Genomic DNA, 20,758 nt, shown 5'->3' with positions numbered 1-20,758 from the left:
TGCCATTTGAGAAAGGACTTTCCGTTTTAAATTTTCATTGGAGTTCGGTATGTTTGCTGTTTTACTTTTTAAATAATAATTTACTGGATTGATTGATTGATAGATATTTAACGCCAAGTTTGGCACTATTGTGCTATGTAGTGGCGGTTAGAGTTTTATTGGTGGAGGAAGCCGGAGAGCCCGGAAAGAACCGCTGACCTTTGGTAGAAAAACTGACATTCCTAGTCAATTAAGATTGGAGTTGAGCGCACATGCCACGTAAGGGATTCGAACTCTCAACCTCAGTGTTGACAGGCTAGTGATACAGTAGCTCGACTACTAAAACCACCTGGCAACCGAGGCCCTAAAATAAACTGGATGTTCTCATTCAATCATGAATGACAAACAAGCATCTTAACATGATGAACTTTTATACAGTGAACTTTTTTGGTTAGTTTTGATAGAATAAAAGTCATAATCTAAATCAAAATATGTAATGCAATAAAGATATAATATGATGACAGATTTACAATCAGAAAATATGACTCACCCATTTAGCATCAAGTACTTTGGAAAGAATCTTGAAATATTTCGATAGAATGTGCTACTATATCCTGTCAAATCTATAAAAAAAATCCATTGACATTTTATTTTGTTTCATTTCGTCTACTTTACGCATTAGTCAAAAACAGAGAAAATCAAATAAGAATGTCACGACACCGATTTTCAAACTTTTCTTTAATCGCAATTAGTATTGCAATTTATGCCACAAATTTGTTTATGGTGTTAATGCATTGGCACTTAGACAATATAAAAATAAGAAGATGTGGTATGATTGCCAATGATACAACTCTCCACAAGAGACCAAATGACACAGAAATTAACAACTATCGGTCACCGTACGACCTTCAACAATGAAAAACCTATGTTTGAATTGAAATGTACAGTAAAGCTCCTACCTATACGTTCACCCCACTGTTTTTTAGCATTTATTTGCCCCTTAAAATTGGAGGATATGACAAACTAGAGGCTCTAAAGAGCATGTGTCGCTCACCTTGGTCTATGTGCATATTAAACAAAGGACACAGATGGATTCATGACAAAATTGTGTTTTGGTGATGGTGATGTGTTTGTAGATCTTACTTTACTGAACATTCTTGCTGCTTACAATTATCTCTATCTATAATGAACTTGGCCCAGTAGTTACAGTGGAAAATATTTTGTAAAAGTTTACAAAAATTTACAAAATTTATGAATTTTGTAAAAAATTGACTATAAAGGGCAATAACTCCTTAAGGGGTCAATTGACAATTTTGGTAATGTTGACTTATTTGTAGATCTTACTTTGCTGTACATTATTGTTGTTTATAGTTTATCTCTATCTATAATAATATTCAAGATAATAACCAAAAGCTGCAAAATTTTCTTAAAATTACCAATTCAGGGGCAGCAAACCAACAACGTGTTGCCTGATTGGTCTGACAATTTCAGGGCAGATAGATCTTGACCTAATGAACAATTTTGTCCATGTCAGATTTGCTCTAAATGCTTGGGTTTCAGAGATATGAGCCAAAAACTGCATTTTACCCTATGTACTATTTTTTAGCCATGTCGGCCATCTTGGTTCGCGGGCGGGGTCATCGGGCACATTTTTTAAACTAGATACCCTAATGATGATTGTGGACAAGTTTGGTTAAATAAAAGATTAGAAAAATTTACGAAAAATGGTTAAAAATTGACTATAAAGGGCAATAATTCCTTAAGGGGTCAACTGACCATTTCGGTCAAGTTGACTTATTTGTAGATCTTACTTTGCTGAACATTATTGCTGTTTACAGTTTATCTCTATCTATAATAATATTCAATATAATAACCAAAAACAGCAGCAACAACAACGGGTTGTCAGATTCATCTGAAAATTCCAGGGCAGATAGATCTTGACCTGATAAACAATTAACCCCATGTCAGATTTGCTCTAAATGCTTTGGTTTCAGAGATATAAGCCAACATCTACATTTTACCCCTATGTTCTATTTTTAGCCATGGCGGCCATCTTGGTTGGTTGGCCGGGTCACCGGACACATTTTTCAAACTAGATACCCCAATGATGATTGTGGCCAAGTTTGGTCAAATTTGGCCCAGTAGTTTCAGAGGAGAAGATTTTTGTAAAAGTTAACGACGACGGACGACGACGACAACGACGACGACGGACGACGGACGCCAAGTGATGAGGAAAGTTCACTTGGCCCTTTGGGCCTGGTGAGCTAAAACAGGGATATTCTAATAATACAAACACTATTAAAGTATTAAAGTTGCAAGTGTTTTTGTTCACTTCTTTAAATGAAAACATTCGATTTTTAATCTATAGAATGATGATTTGAAAATCCAAGGCTAACGTGACCTACAATGTTATACTGTTGGTTGTCCCTTTAAAGTCCTTTCGTATTTAACGCACTCTAACATTTTTGTATTTTTGGCTTTCCAAATGTTGGTCTCGAGCATTAATAAGGTTATTCAGGAAAAAATTATGTCGCGTCGTGTTGTTTTTGGTTGTGTGACATTTTATATCTTTTGCCACTGGTGTTCACAAAAACTGTGGAAAGTTGTTCCATGAAAACCTTTATTTCCTAGCTATAACTGGGTATGTACCGCTTCTGAATTGTCAACCTTGAGGCCCAGTAGCCAGTGCTTTCGTACTGATAATTTTCAAATAATAAATGTACACTTTTGCTTTATTTCTAGCTTATAGATTATGTAGTTGTAATACGATTAACGTTGCAACACCATAAAACCGCAGTCTGTTTCGGAAATTTTGTTTCAGTCCGTTTTGTTTTTAAAGCTCCAAATGTATTCTGTTTAGGCCTTAACGAACTATTGATCTTGATCATGAGAATACTAGTAGCAGAGGAATGTTATTCCACAAATATGTATATAATTATCATAGTTGTATAGGTTTATTTACCGTGATGTTTGCTCTTTTTCAGTTTGATTTCAGTCGCTGAATCTGTTATCCACGAGAATGATGTTTTCAAACGATCAGGCACAGTGATCTCGTCAGAGATAGTCTTTCCTACCTCAATTACTGAAATAATTTACTTTACTTTAAATCAAATTCCACATATGCACTGAGGTATACGTAGTTTGAGCAAAGCTCACAAAAAGATGTCCCTACCACTCGCAACGTTTAATCCACCATTTTCTACATAAGGAAATGCCTGTACCAAGTCAGGAATATGAAAGTTGTTTTCCATTCGTTTGATGTGTTTGAGCTTTTGATTTTGCCATTTGAAAAAGGACTTTTCGATTTGATTTTTCCTTGGAGTTCGGTATTTTTGTTATTTTACTTTTTTCCATAATTTGCCTAGGATATTCCAAAACAACAATTTCGGAAAAAATCAATAGATTCTTATTCATGTTAAGGGAGAGCGGATACAAACATAAACTGCTGTATGCGGATATTTCATGCTAAAGAAAATTTCGATATTCATTCGGATCATTTGAGTGAAAATCTGTCAAGCGGATACAAATGTCGGACGGAAGGACGTAAACACAAACAAAAGGACGAATAGACTGACACTACTATCACAATATACCACCCGCTTCCAACGGTATACCACTACTGATTTGTCGAATATGATAATTGTAAGCAAATCATGTCGACACATGTAACTTTTTGGTAGCGGACTGTAGTGAGTTTCAATATTGGGAAAAACATTTCACTCCTCTTCCGATATTTTAAAAATAATAGCTGCCTATCCGACAAGGAGAAATCAATATAGATTTTCAATTTTTAGGGCCTCGTGATGTTTTTGCTTACACTTTTCAACCAACTATTTGTGATGATTATATGTGGAATGTTGTCTTTCATGCTACAAGATCTACTCTGGTGTCTTGTCATTTCATTTCTTGAAGTGAAGAGTTCATGTCACATCGTTTTGCTGACACAAGTCACAAGATAAAATGATTGTCAAAACCAACTTTGAATGAATAAAAGCATTTGATTAGACATGTTAGGTTTTTAAGCTATTATTATTTGCGTTAATAATGATTGTACATCTATAAGAAAGTTAACTATAAGGGAGACAAAACATGAAATTGAAAATTTCGTAAAGTACATGTGTAATTGGCACTTCAAACTGAAATTGTTTTTTTATTTTTTTGTAAGATATTACTAAATATGAATTTTATTTTATTTTTAGGCTTTCCTAATTGAGTTTTATACAAAAGTACTTATCATTCTCATTGAAACAGGTACCTCACATTTTAAATTCACACGTGAGCACATGAGGTAAAACTGAATACAAACGAACCTATATTTTCCTTTTGAACAATCATTGCGAATTCTCCGTCTATAACCTTATGAAACACTGTATTGTAATCGGTAACTGTTTTTACTACAGAAGGGACACCACTTATAGTGTTAGAGAACATTCGTCTGACAGGTATTTTCATTGTCTATTACAGGTGTTACTACTCGAGTTGGAATGTATTAACCTCGCCCACACAAAGTATTCTGTGCAGTGTTTTGTGAACTTTTGTTGTTTTGCTTTTACTCACTATGTTGTCTGTATTTTCTTTTTAAATTTATGATTTTTTGCGTTCTTGGTATGTCCTTGCACCAAAAATGATTGAATTTCAAATATTTCAAGTGCATATATTCTATTACGACATTAGAAACACAATTAAGAGTACGATTGTAGAAAACGAATTATCATTTTAATATTATTCAAATATACTTAGGAAAAATGGCATTTTCGATAGGCTTTATTTAGAAAAAAATAAATCTTATTTCAAGCATATCTCATATTCCTTAGCTGTATTTGGCAAAACCTTTCGGACGTGTTATGTTAGGTCCGTACTGGTTTTCAACTTCAACTTGTTTTGCCCTTTATAAATCTTTTTGATTCGAGGGTCACTGATTATTCTGATGACGAAATAAGTATCTGACGTACACATTTTTAATCATGGTATCTATGACGAGTTTTTATAGAATGACACCAAAGTGACAACACTAGTACATACTTACAGTTGCTATCTACACATTAACTGCTAATAAAAATCCGACATACATGTACAGACGATTTTCATATGATTGCCATTTAATAAAGGATAACATTGGTAACTCTGTTTTTCTTTTTTTTTTTCGTTTTACGAAAATGTTTTTATCATAAAAAGAAGGTTACCTCGTCATTTAGTTCTTCCCACAGCTGATGGTTTCGTTCATCTAGTATATTATTGCAGACAGACCCAAAAATCTGAAACACACGACATAAACTTTAAACTGAAAAAAATAATACAAATGATTCGAATTTTAAACATATTCGCAGTGAACAACAGAGGTTTTTTGAAGAAGATGTATTTGAATAATGCATTGTATGTAAAAGATGGTATTAGATAGCCAATATCTATATACAAAACTTCACGTGAAAACCTTCCTTCTAATTGAAGTTATAGTCATTTTCTATTCCTTATATCGTTGTTAATTTTTTTTTCTAGTTTTTAGTTTCCGAAAAACATTTCACAGTACGAATGAAGAAATGAAATGATGCATTTTTTTACTGTTTCAATTTATTCAATGCAGCACAGCAAAAGGCAAAAATATTTAATGTTTTTAATGAACCAACCGAGTGAATTATTGCTCAAATGCCCAGTTTTATAAAACGAAACCGTCCTTATTACAGCCATCAGGGCTTTGATAAGGGACATAATGGATAAAGCAAGTCATTATGAATTTCCAAAAAATTCAAGATGCTGGCCGCTTTTATGGATCGCTCTACTCAAATATGTAATCATCGATCACAGAAAATTAACATATTTCATGTCATATCTGAATTGTAGTCCTACTGATATGAAAATGTGAAAACTGTTTCAAGTATGAATAAATTATAAAGAAAAATTATTTCATAATGACTGGTTTTATCCATAATGGTCACGTTATAATGCCCTGTTGGCTGTTATAGGCACTGTTTCGATTTGAGTAAATTCAAAATCTTTGCATTTTAACTATAATGTACTTAGGTGGTTAAACAACATTTTGTTTATTTACTTGGTTAATAAATGTAAGTAATGTGTGTTTGCAAAAGCGACATCTTAATATATATTATTACATTTATTTTCCTTCGGTTCCATCACTAGCAAAATTCACGAATGAGTAGGAGTCATTTCCAAAACATTTACTTTTATTTCTCAGTCTTATTAGGCTATGTGTTTTGAACAGTATATTAATTTTGCTTTACGGAATTGCGAGCATTTTAAAACGGTGCTACATGTATGCAGCATCTCTTTCAAGGGTTCCGTATGTGTATTTTGATGTGCTGATATCATAGATAACAGTAATATCTCGCCTTTTGTGATTTGTAAAAGTACTTTGCACTTTATTGTTTATATCCATATCAATTATAGTAATTTCCATTCCTAATATTTATTTCAGATTTGATTCAGTGCAGTGCCTTTCGTTGTTCCACTGGTCGAGATCAAGTGGGAACTTTTGAGTATTAAAAAGAAGTGTGTACTGCCATAATATGAATGGACCTGTCCCATGTTAAAATATTCATCCATGATCTTCTTTGCTTATATCTTCGTACATTTTGGATTAATAATATTGACAATTTTCTATTGATGAAAACCGTACAATGACTTCTTAAATCTTTTAATTTAGTTAAAGATATCAAATATGGGTATTCATTTGTTGTCTCACTTACATTTAATCACATGGTTTTTAACACAGTTCTATATATTTGGTATCTAAGATTTTTAAGTATCTTGAAAAATAAGTAAAACAAGTTACTGATTTGCCTTTTACCTTTTATAATTCAGCTAGAGAAGTATCTTTAATGTTTATCTGAAAAATTTATCAATAAACTAACCTCTAGTTGATCAACGGAAAGTTTTTCTGTGTTATCTGTTACATATCTGACAATGTCATCCAGAACAGTTGATGATGTTACCAGATCACCAGACCTTAATTCATTTTTCTCACTGGTTGTGTTTTCTAAATTCTCAAGAACAGTATTCACAACCGTGTCTACACTCTCTCCAGATAATAGTTTAGCTGACTATAATAAAAAATACCTTTCAAACATTGTACGGTAAAGATAACTTCATTCTCTTTATACTAATTTTTTATGAATGCTCGAAATTTTGATATTCATAAAAAAAATATAAAAAAAAATCATTCAATAGCTGGGAATGTTTGAAGGGTTTAATACATATATGAATATATGATATTTGTAACCATTTTTATTATCATTTGATACTTTATTAAAAACAGAATATGTCGAGACGAAAGCAGTGCGCCACTGTCTGCAAGACGCAAAATAACGGAGTTCCATGTAACTATGAAGTCTGAACCGAAACTTTGTTGTAACTTACGAGTACAAATTTATAAACAAATATTTCGCTAAAAATGTATAGGCACAACCAAAAACACGGGACAACTATTTGACCTTGCAATTACAGAAGGAAAGACATTGGTAACGCTACACGTGTTGGCTGTAAAATGGCGGGAATATTAAGAAATTAATTTGTGAATAAGAGGAAACTTAGAGGTATACATTAAATAGACAGCAATCTAATATCAAAAATTACAAAACATCATTTAGAGATCAACATAAAGCTTTCAACAATAGATCGGTATCTGTACTATATGCCTCTTAATCGCACCTGCAATAAAACTTTCATAGTACATTTAAAAGATATTTTAGAATATCTACAAACGCCAAATTCCCTACAAAAAACAAAATCACATCCCAATACGATAGAGACAGCCATTGACCGAAGTAGAGAGGCGAAAGATACCAGAAGTAGAAAATAAACTGACAACGCCATGGCTAAAAAAGAAAAAGACCAACAGACAAACAATAGTACACAAAACACAACATAGAAAGCTAAAGAGTGAGCAACACGAACCCCACCAAAAACTTAGGATAATCCCATGTGCTCCGGAAGGGTAAGCAGATCCTGCCCCACATGTGGCACCCGTCGTGTTGCTCATGTTAGTACAAACCCGGTAATAAGTCTAATTCGGTAGGGAAAAGGGGACGGTTCTGTAGTTACGACATTTAGAACATATCCGTTATCATCTGTGAAACGGATATTCCATAACGGTCAACCAACTCGTGATGGCGTCCGTAAAACTTACGAAGGGATGATTTCAACTTCACCACTTGGAACTCTTGGTTTAATAGCTTCCTTGTGAGCAGCAACCCTCGATCAAGGAAATCATGATTGGAAATACATTGTACCATCCCTTGAACATCGTATCAACTGGGAGATATATACTCCGTATGCAGGCGCTGCTGGAAAGTTGCTACATAGAAATGGAAAGTTCAAAATTGGGAAGCTGCAATCATTTCGTTTGTCGTAAAGTTTTGTTTCAACCGACCCTCATTGTCAATTTCTAGATGTAAATAGATATAAGAAGATGTGGTATGAGTGCCAAAGAGACAACTCTCCATCCAAGTCAAAATTTATAAAAGTAAACCATTATAGGTCAAAGTACGGTCTTCAACACTGAGCCTTGGCTCACACCGAACAGCAAGCTATAAAGGGCCCGAAAAAATACCAGTTTTAGTCAATATATGAGGCAGACTTAACTGTATCTGTTGTATCCTTTATCTCAAGTTCGATGGGATAAATGCGTTCAACATAGTCACCAAATTTTGAATTATTTAGTGATAGCACATCATCTCTATAGCGGAAAGTAAAGTAAAGTAAAGCTGAATTTAGTCAGTTTCATGAACATTTTCAATTGATTCTTAAGAACTCAAACATCAATCTTTTAATCTCATTAAGTAGACCAATACATACAGAACCATGCAAAACATACAATAAAAAGTAGAAAAACAAAGGCTCTCAACTCTTACCTTAAAATTGTTATAAAAAAAGTCCAAAAAACAAATCTCTTCGAAGAATATCAGAGGTAAATGAAAACTAACTCTTAATATCAAATCAGCTGATTTAAAATCAGACATCGTGCCGTTCTATAATCAATGCCTGTATTTCATGGAGGAACGTCACGAACAGTGCATGAATCTACGGTACATTTAACATTGTGAAAAATTATTTTTGTACATTTCGTTTTCATTTGGAATGTAAAAAAAAAACTCCATCTCAAATGATCGGTATTGGTACGAGGTTTACTCATATATGTTTCCGCATATAATTGATAGACTTTTTAATTGCAGAATGTTGTGACAAAAGCTATCACATAATATCCGTCAAATCCACTAAAAGCGATGGATCATCGATCATCGTACAGTTTTGGATGAATAATTAATATGTAACCGACCATTTACTGATATGTCTATATATCGTCATATAAACACTATAGTAATTACTGTAATTATATATAAGGTATAAACAACTATAAACTCGGACCCGGTCTAACAGAACATACATGAAAGTAGGATATATTTTATAACAAAAAGGTTCCTTTGCATACTAGTAAGTAAAATATTTGTGTAATATTGATATGCAATGAAAGCTAAAGAATTTGAATTGGGATTACTGTAGAACACTCGATGAATGATCCCTATAAATAATTAAATGAAATATGAAATTAAAATAGGAGGGCATATTTGCCCTGTTGTTCGAATCAGAGGTAACTGTTTTTGTAGTACCAAACTTACGTTAACATGTGCGTTCTAATAAGCAAATTAAAGGAATGCTGAACTTTTCAGCACAAGTAAGGGTAAGGTATAGTTTTGATATGAAATGAATGCCACTTTATTTGAACTTAATACAAAAAAGCTATGAATGCTTGAAACTGCAGAATTTAACATAGAAGGCAATGGGGCTATGAATTAATAGTTTTATTCCTAAAACATCTTCCCTAACTATAAAATGTTAAACCAATAAGTTAACATACGATGGTCTAAAAGAGGGACGAAAGATACCAGAGGGACAGTCAAACTCATAGATCGAAAACAAACTGACAACGGCATGGCCAAAAATAAAAAGACAAACAGACAAATAATAGTACAAATGACACAACATAGAAAACTAAGGACTAAGCAACACGAACCCTACCAAAAAATGGGGGTGATCTCAGGTGCTCCGGAAGGGTAGGCAGATCCTGCTCCACATGTGGCACCCGTCTAAAATATACGTAATTGGAGACTTGTATGCTTATTTTCTGCAGGCAAGCATTGTCATTGTAGAATACTTTTTTTTACCAAACATCAGAAGTATATTTGTCCATTTGAATACCATAATAAAACGATATGGTGTACTACATTTATACCTATCACAAGTTGGGAACCAAGTCATTGCCTATCTGTAAAAACATATTTCCGTTTCGTTCTTCAGTGCAATGGATCATGATGCGGACGTTTGTCTTTATTTTCAGTATATTCACATCTTGTCTATACCCTGGACAAGTTATAGCTTTACATATAGTATATTCACTTGATCGTTGTTTTTCTACAAGACTATGCACACGCTTGTGACAATATTGGAAATTATAAACAATTGATTCAGCCTGAAAACATTGTTTACCTGTGCATGGATATTTTGTATTGCTTTACGCGTACACAGGCTGTAATCTGGTTCCATCCACTTTCCACCATTGCTGCAGTATCTAGAAACACTACCCGTGTAGTAACCATTGCAAGGTAAAGTAAGCAGGTTTTTTTCTGCTGTTATACCCCATTTAGTATTAAATTTATCTATATTTTCTCCACAAAGAATTGTTGAATCTGCAATAAGATAGTCCATAATAAAATGCAAGACTTGTTCTCAAACATTCCGTTATATTACTAAAAGGCAGTAGGAATAAACAAAATAATGATACAACACTCATTTTCATCCTGTTATTCACTAAATGTATTTAAATTAGAATTGAAGAGAAGATTCAAGTCAGACGCAAAACATAACTTACAATGTCTTTTATGGGTTTTTTAAATCTTTTTTGGTGGTGTATTTTTCATTATTTAGATAATCTATTATTCTCTGTTAATAGAGACAGAAAAGACACACGAGACAATCTAAACTCATAGGTGGAAGATGGAACTACAACAATGGCAAAACATAATTGCTTAAAACCATGTTTGAAGCAAGATCAAGTTTTGAAATTAACGTCAACCACCGATCGCATGATTGTGACTACGGAATATAAATACATAGACAAAAATGGATTCGACGAAGCATGAACTTTCAATGTATGCTAGATTCCATATTATAGATGAAAATATTAGGACAATCCTCGTGTATCTGTATATGAATGTTTATGTTTCTTTGCACAATTCTTAAACGAAATCGGGTTTCCAGTGGCTCTTCTAGTTTCAAATGTTTAACTTACATTTGTTTTAGCAACTATACATGCTGAGCACATGTGCATACAATACTGGTATAAATGAGATCGGAATTATTCTTTGCAAACATTGTTTACATCCATTTTATTTGCCCTTTTGGGGAAAGTTGTCTCATTGGAAATTAAACCCTATCTCGCTAACTTGTTACTGCAATGCTCTTTAATTTTATATTTCTCCTATTTCATCAAACATAAGGAACTAGCTGCAGAATTTTGACACTAACCTTCAGTGACTGTCAGAGTGTGTTTAGAATTAGCATTACTACCACTACCACTTGTTCCAGCTGTATTCAGGGCAAAGCAAGTGTAAACTCCAGTTTTATTCAACGCAATATTTCTAATCGTCAAGTGAGGGTTTGTACCAGAATTTTCTACAGTATAGTGTTCACTGTTTGTTCCTTTGCTTATAGTTTCTACACTGCCAATTACCGGGTGGAATGTCCAGTACCAATCAAAAGCTCCTGGTGTAGCAGTAACATTACACTGAATCTGAAAACTAGCAGCGTCAACCATTGCTGCATATTGATTTGGTTCAACAAATGTAATAGGTGCACCTTAAAGATATCAATGATACTAGTTAGATGATAATACTTGCTTCTATTTTCTTTTACATTTGTAATTTGATTTTCTACTTTACGTTTTTAAAATCTTTAAATTACACATTCTACTCTCTCATCAATTTTTTAGGTCTCTACCCCCCCCCCCCCCCCCCCCCCCCCAAAAAAAAAAGATACAAATCAAGGAAAAAAAAACATAAACTGAGGGAAATGCATGCACTCAATAAGTCGCATGACCAGAACGTACGTACATAAAAATTAAGAGTTCCAATATTGTATATAGACTCAGAATTAAACCAATCACATTTCTAAATTTGGTGTTTCGAGCGCACATTTTGTAATCTGAGTTTTAAGTAAAGTTGAAGGACCGAAATATCATATGAGTAGACAGGATAAACGTCCACTGCAATTATTGCATCAACCGCCAGGCGAATCCACACTCGTTTCAAATGTCACAATAGGGAATAGGAAACAATCCGTAAATCCACAGATCATCCGACGTTTTTGGTATCATAAAAATTTCAAGATCGCCAAAACATGGCATTAGTGAGTAGAGACATATGGAGGTCCTGCTCTCATTTTACAGTGATAGTGTTTATATAGTCCGTAAATTTAGTTAGAGATTCTTGCAATTACGTAATTGGTGGATAATTATCTCATTTGCGATCATCAACATCATACCACTTCTTCTTAATTTTTTTATTTCGTATCAGTCAACCAATTCGTGACGGTGAGTGTAAAAGTTATTTACTGCTAATTTTTTTCAAACTGTTGGAGCAGTTTTGTTTCAAAAGCGCGTAACACATTTATTGAGATACATGTATCAGCGCCATAAGACGAGGCAGAGGTTATGTACTTGCTGCAGAATGGGATGATGTACATTGGAACGGTTGAAATTATAACGTATGTCATAAATGCTAGTTTGAAGTCGTTTATCTATGTCAAGATCAAGTTATGAAGCAGATCTTCTTGTTTCGGTAGTATCCATAACCTTGATTTCAACGGGATTTATGAGATGCAATCACTCACTTACAGCAAGTAAGATGTAAAGTAAACAATTTCTATACGAAGGAACCCTACAACCCAAGGTTAATCTTAAATCAACATTATACAAGAACAAGCCAAAATCATTTAAAGATTTGATTTGATTTGATTTTTGGTGTTTTAACGCCACTTTTAAGCATTTTGGGCTATTTCGTTGAGGCCAGTCTTTATTGGTGGAGGAAGCCGGAGTGCCCGGAGAAAACCACCGACCTTCGATAGGAAAACTGACAATCCTAGTCAATTAAGATTGGAGTCGAGTGCACTCGCACGAGAGGGGTTTGAACTCACAATCTCAGTGTTGAATGGCTAGTGATTACAGTAGTAACTACTTAGACCACTCGGCCACCGAGGCCCCATGTTAAAGATTTGACAAAGCTTACAAAACACGGATATATGATTAATTAAGTCCAAGAATTTCAATGTTGTCAATAGTAAATCCAACGAAATAAAATGTATACTAGATATGTAACTAATTGTTTTATTTAGACTTGGAGAAATATGCAAGGACAATGGGAGAATATCAGTTTAGGTGGTGTAGTGAAATCTACCAGCCACAGCCTTCAAGTACGGTTACATAAACGATATAAGCGTACTTACTTATGTAAATCAAAGTTGAACCAGGATAACTAGATGATGACCCAACAGCATTTGTTGCTCTGCAGACATAATGACCAGAGTCACCTGGTTGAAAATTGAGTATAGTCAAATAAGGTTCCTGTGTTGTACCAACTGTATATTTGTTACTGTTTGTTGTACTTAGTACTGCATGTTGAATGCTACCAGCTGGTGTGAACAGCCAGGTAATCCATGTTGATGTTGGTGTTCCAGTCACATTACAGGAAATATTTTGACTGTGTTCGTGGACAACATTTGAAGTTCGAGGAGTTACAGAAACATATAAATACCCTATGAAAGAAAGGTACGTGGTTAAAACTGACACTGAAACCATTAATTCTGTTTTAGAAAGCTCGTGTTATCCATCATTGAGAATATTTATAACATTTTAACATACTACATGTATTTAACATAGATTGTAAGGTGCAATAAAAAAAAAAACAGTTTTATTTCTTCACTTACTATTTTGACCTGAGTTAAATAGATTTGTTTCGGGACAGGTTGATTAGAATGTTCCGAATGAGCCCGCGAGTGGTGTGTCACTAAAATATTTGAATTTTGGCAAATCATTGGAAACATTTTTGCAAATCTTTAGAAGTATTATGTTCGTCTTTGAAAATTACAGCAACATTTGGTTCATTATAACCTATATTTCGTTATTTTCTGCTGGACTATTTCCAATCATATTTTCGCAATATATACATGCTGCTTCAGTACTACAAACACTTGGATCTACATATGTTTCTCATGGCCTTTAGGTAAATATTGTGTGTAGGTATCGATGTCACATTTAGATATGAGTGGCAATCTTCTATTAACTAATGTGTTTTAAGTCCAGATTCCTCACAAACAGGTAGGTCATGTCTCCTTTTATGGTCCTGTTGGGTTTAGCTTATTTATTTACATCAGTTGGATTCTACCTTGAATTCATTGGGAGATCACACACAAATAGTTGATGTCTATGATGTAGGTCCATAAATATTCGACTTTATATCAAATGATTCCCAATTTCTGTCTTCAGCGGAATATTTCTATAAAGCAACAATAATTGGGTCACGTTGGACGATACCCAAGGCAATCATGAAATGATCTTAGAAATAAAGGTCATGTATATTCTTCATATGAAACATGGTCAGCTGTATGCAGATGTATTTGAAGGACATGACTATGTACATAAAGACATTGAGATGTCATAGAAAGTACTACAACCGTCCAACTGAACTAAATGGAGGTGAATTGAACAATTATGACACCAAAATCACAATAAGCATGTCATGACATTCCCCTCAGATAGTATAAGTACTAACCTCCAGTAATTGTTACATTTCCAGTGTTACTGTTTCCTGTTCCTAGAACATTTGTAGCATGGCAAGTGTATGTTCCAGTATCATTTATCGTTGCAAAACTAATCGTTAATGAAGGTGTTGAAGGAGTACTACCTTGGTACCCTACGTCTCCATTGTAAATTATACGTAGCTGATTATTAGAATTTCTCTGCCAGTAGACTTCATTAACTCCAGCACTATCAGAGACGATATTACAATAAATTATTACTTGATCTCCAATTGCTGCAGTATAGGTAGTAGGAGAAATTTCGACTTGAGGCAAACCTAGGAAAACAAGGTGATAGATAAAAAAATCATCTGATGTCATTTGCAGAGCTATCACAAATATATCTGTACTTAAACATGTTGAAATGACAGATTTTGCAATTCTATATAACTATGTATACATTGTGCAGAAAAAAATGAACTAGTTTACAATGTATGCATTAGGAACACAAAATTTTGTGTAAAATAATACTCGTGACAAGTTTGTGAACATTATTACATTAATGTTTACCTAACGTTTTTTTTTGTTTGCCCTCAAATTAAAAACATATAAAAAAAGTTTTTCTTTCAAAGATATGAAGGTGAGTAAAAAAACTATCTAATTCTTGAAAATTTCATAAAGTAAATTGCATATGTGTAAGAATAGAAAGAAGATATCAGTCAAGTGGAATAAAAAAAAACTCTAATAAAAACAGACAACATCATCAAGAAACAGGATGCACTACACTCAAAACTAAACACGTGACCAATCGAAAACCGGGAGTACCTCCTGTACACCGGAAGAGTAAGTCGTTCCTGGTAGACTAGTGACACCTCCTAGTGTAAACTCTGACTGAAATCCATCTGCTGTTTCAAGAGAAATACACTTAAAATGGACACAGTGGTTATCATTACAAACCGCTTGACATCGTGCGACATTTACTTATTTTGTTGAGGTTTGTGATGTTTGAACGATGTTATCGCATACGGATTTCGCACGATTGTATTTGAATCTCAAATAGAACAATATATGCAAGCCTGATTTTGTTAATATGGTGCCAAAGCAACTGTTCTCAAACTCGATATGAAATGTTCAATAGTCATCAATCGATTAAGCGAAAAAAACGAATCCGGGTCACAAACCAAAACCGAGGGAAGATAATGAAAACAATTGTAATGAGGGAATAACTAACGATTTCTTTCTTTTAATCGCTAATTTATTGAAAAATGCATCATACAGTTTCTGATAGATGATTGGATCCATTCACTTGTATAGAGTAGAACTTATTCTGTATTATAAGTACTTCAAATGCTGCAAGCATATATTATTGCGACTGTTAAACGATAATCAAATATGCGAGAGTAATCAATAAGGTTTCTCGGACAAATAAAGCTATTAAGATTTAAAATGGAAGTTTTAATTTTTGCATAATCCCAGATTACGCAAAATAAAAGTAAAGATTGCAAAAATGTGAGTATCTTTGTATACAGTAGTTATAGAATGTTAAAAAATGTTTCTCTTCAACCGTTATATTATTTTAGTGTTTTCAAATTTAAGCCTGTCAATTTGTATGGTGAGCCAAATCCATTTTTTAACAAAGATTTAGAATAAAGAAAATAACTGTTTAAACTGTTACTTGTCTAAAGATTGATGACAATGTTTTTAACAAATAAACATAAAAGCGAAACTGCTTGGTTATCAATTTAGTTATTCAGAATAGTTATTGAATTTTTAGTAACAAAATTGCAGAAAGGAAATAAAAAAAGCTAGTTTTACCTTGACTTACATATGTTTTAATAAGTCAGTACGATAATCATGACTTAAATTAAAGCTAAGTTAATAATGCTATCGTATCACGTGTTGACGGTTCATACAAATCTACTGACCGAATTTATTTGTTTTCCTTGTGACGTTTGCTAATCATTGACCGATAACATTTTAGTCTTTTTACAGATTTGGAACACATATTACAATTATTGTTATTGGTCAACCTTACAAACTAGCCAACTTAAATGATCCATTTTTTCTCAGGATAAATAAGCTGTAAAATATTTAAATAAAAACACTCACGAGCAACTGATATTAGTCTGCAAACTGTCTGTGGAGTACTGCCTATCGTGGTTGTATGTGTAACATCACAGCAAATGGTATCTCCGTTGTTAACAATTACTGGGATCCAGATCAGCGTACCAGTCACATCATAGGATTTTTTATCTATTACACTGGTAGATGAAAACTCAGATGTAAATTGAGTACTTTTATTTTGATTTCTCATGGTCATTTTACCAGCTGGATAACCATTGACCGACATACATGTCCATATGCCTTGTTGTCCTGGTGTCAAAGTGGTCGGTCCAGTCAAAGTTGGGGCTTGTGGTGAAACTATTGAGTATATGTAATTGATGAAGAATCAATAAAAAAACGATTGCATATTGTATTTGCCAGATAAAAAAGATGTTCAGAAGTTCCGTTGTCCTTTTTGGAAATTTACTTTAAATTTTTAAATTAGAGTGTATTTTCATTGTTTTCAATATATACTTTTGCTAGAAACCCATGCAAAATAATAATCTGACCAGAATTGCCAAAAATTTGAATGAGAGTGATATTATTCTTTTCCCTTGTAATTGTTTCTCCTATTTCTAAATATTTTCAGTATATAGTTCAGTTATTGCACATGGTAGTGGTTTATTTTTGTCATAAGCTACCTATCTTGAAGTATTACTTGTATTAAGTAAAAAGAATTACTTCGTTTTAATAGCCACAAAACCAGCTAATGGAACGGCATCTTAAACAGATGTCAATAACAACGGATGCTAGAGATTTAACATAGCACGTTATTACATCAACACCAGGAAATATATACATTGGTATTAACTTATACAGTAAAAAGAAATGCGTCTCTTATAGTTCAAATCACCAATCATATGTTATTATTGGCATTAAAATCTAAGTAATCAAGATCTGTCAAGTGAAAAGCTCATCAAAACAATATTTTGCAGTTGTTATACTTTTAAGACTAGAAAATACTAGCTCCAAACTCGAAAATTAAAAAACTGAACGAAAACATAAATCTTTCACCGAATAGTTGATTTTTTTGTTCAAAAAGACTCTTATTTCAGCAATGTAATGCACCCACATAATACGACTTTAATATTATCATTCGAAAGCTTATTATCTGTATTTTCTGTAGAAAAATAAAATGATGCAATTTCTGTTAAGTCAAGGTCAAAGGTCAAGAATGTACATTCCTATATTTTGCTAGAATTCAACCGAGGGCCATACATATGTATTTTGACATATACAAACAGTTTTTTCAATCATTCTGTGTATATATATCTTTGACCCATTTGTCATATCTACATAATGCCACATGTTCTTGGAACTAGGGGAAAACTATTGTACAACAGAAGTATGATCATGGAATATATGAATTCAGAATTTTACTGTTAACAACTTGTGGGGCAACATCAGTATGTTGTTATTAATACAAAAGCATCTATTATATGGCAAAAATAAAAAAAAAAATCCTTGCTACTCATATAAGAATCCACCTTTGATCTTGGTATGTATAATAGCTTATAGATATGAACAGCCATTTTAAACTGAGAATTGACAGGTCAATTAACATATGCACACAAAAAGATTTGATCTGTCAAGCTTTATGTCGTGAACTGTGTCAAAACTTAATCGGTCTATTATAATCTCTTTATAGGTGTTATTTATGAACTAACTTTCAGTGAGTTTCAAAAACTTTTAAAAGAAAACATAGTCACCGCATAATAAGATCTTTGTTAAGTCAACATGTTTTACTACTTGAAGGTGTTAGTTCGCTTGATTTATTTATTTTCTTAATGTTCTATAATTCCGAATGAATGTTAAGCACACATTTGTGTTGTTGTATAAGGTAGAACATTTTAACATGAACTGAACAAAAGGCATAGGATTAATTTTTTTTAAACTTGAAAACGTGTGTTTCTAATCTGAAATCTTTGTGAGAGCTTATATAATTCACCGAAGGCATCACTACAAATCATTTAGATGAAAATAAAAGGAAATAATTGTTAAGAAGGAGAATTAAAATTTTCATAGGAGTAAACAAAATATTTCGTTTTCAATTGAATGTGATATAATACTTTTACTTTGCTATTCAAAATATAATTTTTTTTTTAAATTTTAAATTTTTTAAAAGACTGCAAACAAAGTGTATACATTGACCGAATTGTATGTCGATAGATTGAATGATTCATGATAGTGGTAGATAAGAAAGTAGACTTTTACACTGATCGTGAATATAAATATGAGTGGATGAATCTAAAAAAATACTATTCACATGCATGTGCTAGTCTTCAGTGAGGAACCGTGTAAGTGATTTGTATAGGTCAAATCTAAAGTGATGTGTCATGTATGTTATTCACTAAATCTGTTAGGGTATTCATTTATATAAACTTATTTTTTATCACCTATACAATGTCATGAATTTTGTCATGCATGTGGTCCTGATGGTTAGTCACGTAATCAACTATATGAATAAATAGAAATTAATCAAATAATTGCAAATTGTTGACAAATCTGTGTTATTCCAATGATCACATATTTAAAAAAGGCAAATAAACAAGAATTTTCTGTTGCATAACTTCCAGAATGTTCAGGATACTTTAAAACGGGGAATTTTTTACGCCGTCTTTATTTCGCGATTTACCAACTGAATCTTAATTTGCGCCGTTTTAAAGTCGCGACTTGTAGGAGGCCTGTACAAAATTTAATTAATGATTTTAAAAAGTTATACATGTATCGTAAATCAAGTGGTGAAAATCGATCGAATAACCTTTTTGTCTTAACAAAGTGAACAGTTTTCGTCGGTTCATTAATGTACATGTAGACTTCAAGTTATTTGTGAATTGACTTATATTAAGTAAAAGTAATCAGCTACACTGATATTTACTTGTAAAAACACATATAATATCAACACAAAAACATGCGTTTAAATTAGTTGAATCAAATTTGAAGCTGCAAGGATTACGGCTAATTATTTCAGAACACAGTTTGGTTTCATTGTACTTTGCACTTACACCTAATCGCGATAAGTTTTGTCATCATGGTCATAGTTTGTTATAAATCTGAACATGCTAGATGGCATGCAGCAAAATAGATAAAATCATGCTCAATGAAAAAGAATAAACTGGTTTTTCACTCATCGAGGTTTAATCCTTTTTTCTAGGCTATTCTACTTACTAAAATGCTTACAGCAGGCTGTAATCTTGTGGTAAAACCGTTTTTATGTTTTCGAAGATTGCATAATTAAAATGAAAATATATAATTTAAAAAGACATGCAGTTCAAAATTCAAAACTGTTATTCGCATAGACATTCTCGTACTAAAGATATACATGTCCTTTTTGATCACTTACAAATGATGTTTGCTAAATTCAAAGTAAGATGACTTTATACTGGAATACTTTTGTGTTTACTCAAGAGGAAGTTTTGAAATCACGAGTAACAGACTGCTTGACTACAAACCAATTTTAGGACATTTCGTTTAGGTCCTTTTTGGTTTATAACTCTTCAACGATTTCGGTCCTTATACATCCTTGGCTTTCAAATATTTGGCTTTGAGCATTCCTGAAGAAGGGACATCCAGAAAAGCGCTTCAAACGCATGAAATTTATAACGTGCTGTTTTCATTTTTCACAGCACTGAGTCGATAACTCTGCTGTTTGACTATCAGTCCCCGAGGGTATCATCAGGTCAGTAGTCAGTACTTCGGTACTGACATAATTTGTAACAAACTATCTAAAATTGTCTGTTTATAAATTTTGAAATTATACAGAAACTAAGGTTTCAGTTACCGTAGGCAAAGTTGGCCTCAGATGGATTATGCAATTTTATTTAGGTCGTTTTTTTACTTCCCGTAAATTTTTTTATCTAAGAGTTAAACTTACAGT

The 20,758-nt window shown here is 33.0% G+C and overlaps 1 long non-coding RNA gene across 1 annotated transcript; it reads right to left on the bottom strand.

Moving 5' to 3' along the window:
• Window positions 1-7,001: 7,001 nt before the first annotated feature.
• On the bottom strand, window positions 7,002-11,621 carry LOC127702309 (uncharacterized). Its single transcript, XR_007982367.1, has 3 exons — window positions 11,515-11,621; window positions 10,477-10,676; window positions 7,002-7,034 (listed from the first exon to the last, which is right to left on the bottom strand). It is a non-coding gene; the product is annotated as an uncharacterized LOC127702309 (long non-coding RNA).
• Between the last annotated feature and the right edge of the window lie 9,137 nt (window positions 11,622-20,758).

The sequence above is a fragment of the Mytilus californianus genome, unplaced genomic scaffold (assembly GCF_021869535.1).
Source record: "Mytilus californianus isolate M0D057914Y unplaced genomic scaffold, xbMytCali1.0.p SCAF_5, whole genome shotgun sequence".
Classification (NCBI taxonomy): domain Eukaryota; kingdom Metazoa; phylum Mollusca; class Bivalvia; order Mytilida; family Mytilidae; genus Mytilus; species Mytilus californianus.
Note: the sequence above shows the minus strand (reverse complement) of the source record. Positions and strands in the feature narration are given on the sequence as shown.